This window comes from Carlito syrichta, unplaced genomic scaffold (assembly GCF_000164805.1).
Source record: "Carlito syrichta isolate Samal-C Ts95f unplaced genomic scaffold, Tarsius_syrichta-2.0.1 Scaffold308016, whole genome shotgun sequence".
Lineage (NCBI taxonomy): Eukaryota > Metazoa > Chordata > Mammalia > Primates > Tarsiidae > Carlito > Carlito syrichta.
Window position 1 is genome coordinate 311235 of NW_007252112.1, and position 2484 is coordinate 313718.

Here is a 2484-nt window from a genome sequence, read left to right on the forward strand (position 1 = left end):
GTCTCGCCAAGTTGCCCAGGTGGGTCTCAAACCCGCAGGCTCAGGCAATCCACTCACCTCGGCCTCCCAAAGCGCAGGATTACAGGCTGAGCAACCGAGCCCAGCTGGCACTTTCTTATAAAGTTAAATATACAGCACGCTTACTACTGAGCATTTGTCCTGGAAAAGTGAAAACAAATTTACACAAGTTCTTATAGCAGCTTTATTTGTGATAGCCAAAAACAGAAAACAACCCAAATGTCCATCAACTGGTGAATGGTTAAGCAAACTGTGGTACATTTGTACAGTGGAATACTAATAAACAATTAAAAGGAACTATTGGTACGTGCAAAAACTTAGATGGATGTCACAGGACATTAAACTTAGTGGAAAAAGTCTATCTCAAAGAGTTACACACTATGATCCCATTATATAATATTCTCAAAATGACAAAGTCATAGTTATGGAGAACAGGTCAGTGGTTGACAAGGATTAGTGTTGGGAAAAGAGTATCACTTAAGGGGTAACGAGTTTTTTTTGTGGTTATGGAACAATTGTGGATCCTGATTTTGGTGATGGTTACTCAGATTTACATGGGAAAATTTTATAGAACTACAGATACACATAAGTACATGGAAAAAATGGTGAAATACGAGTGAGGTGTGTACTTGAGTTGATAGAGTTGTATCAATGTTAACTTTCTGGATTTGACAAGGCGTTATGGTTATGGTTACTATTATCATTGGGCAAAGCTTCATGAAGAGTATGTGGGAATTCCCTGTACTGTTTTTGCTACTTCTTGTGAGTCCTAAACTATTCCAAGATCGAGCACAGTGGCTCACACCTTTAATCCCAGCACTTTGGGAAGCAGAGCTTAGAGAATTGCTTGAGTCAAAGGGTTCGAAACCAGCCTGTAGTCCCAGTTACTTGGGAAGCTGAGGTAAAAGGATCACCTGAGTCCAGGAGGCTGAGGCTCTGGTAAGCCGTCATCCTGCCACTATACTCCAGCCTGGACCCTGACTCAAAAAATATATGTATTCCAAAATAAAAAGTTGTAATAAAAATTTAACACGGTGGTTAATAAAAAAAAAGGCTCTTAGAGTATATTTGATTCTTGGTTTGTTTCAAATTAATAAATTGAATTTCTAGTTTACAAATCAGCTTTGGAGCCGGGCTCGGTGGCTCAGCCTGTAATCCCGCGCCTTTGGGAGGCTGAGGTGAGTGGATTGTCTGAGCCCGCGGGTTCGAGACCCGCCTGGGCAGGTGAGACTTCATCTCTACAATAAAATCAAAAAATCAGCCGGGCGTGGTAGCGCGTGCCTGTAATTCCGGCTACTCGTTAGGCTGAGGCGGAAGGATCGCTGGAGCCCAGCAGGTCGAGGCTGTGGTGGCCGGGAGCGGCCACTGCACTCCAGTCTGGGCGATAGACTCAAAAAAAAAAAAATGTTGGGTATGGTGGTTCCAGTTACTCCCAGTCCCAGCTACTCGGGAGCCTGAGGCAGGAGGATCACTGGAGCCCAGGAGTTTGAAGCTGCAGTGAATTGTGCTCATGCCACTGTACTCCAGGCTGGGTGACACGCTGGGTGATCCTGTCTGAAAAAAAATGGAAATTGCCATCTGTGCAAAAAGTTGTAATAGTGCTGATCTAGATAACTATTTCTTCTCCTATTTCAATATAATAAACATTTACTGATTTTGTACTATATGCTAAACATTTGTGCAAGGCACAATGGTTATAGCAAATGTAAACAAAACACGATTACTATTATGACTATTATTTGCAAGGCTTTCAAAATCTGGTAGGGAGAAGACTTTCAAACCGAAATAGATTATTTTCTAAGAGGACAGCAGGGAAGGCTTTATGGAGATATTCTCATTTAAACTGAGCATTTAAGGATGAAGAGCATTCAAATGTGGGAAATCTTGGGAAAGAGGAGAAAATAGTGTAAGCAAATGTGTAAAGGTGGGAAATTTCTTGGGAAGCAAGAAATTCAGTTTTCTTAGAATGTGTGGCATGTGAGCAGGCAGCAGTTGCTTATTCATTCATTTCTTCAATCATTCAACAAGTATTTTTTGAGCACCTATCGGATTTCAGACTCTATAGTAAGCACTGAGGGCGCAACAGTGAATTACACAGACACTGCCTCAGTAGAGTTCACAGCTATCAGTGAAAAGACTTGAGTAAGACCGTGGAAGGCACTGAAAGCTACCCTTGAGAGTTTACTTAGTTCTTCAGGTTCTCACTACTCAACAGTATGGACTTTAGACCAGCTAGCATGGGTGTATACTGAAAGTCTGCTACACATGCAGAATTTCAGGTTCTGCCCTAGCCCCAGACTTACTGAATCAGAATTTGCATTTCAGCAAGATCCCCTGGTGATTTTTTTTTTTTTTTGAGTTGGAGTCTCACTCGGTCGCCCAGACTGGAGTGCAGTGGCCGCTCCCGGCCACCGCAGCCTCGACCTGCTGGGCTCCAGCGATCCTTATGCCTCAGCCTTCCGAGTA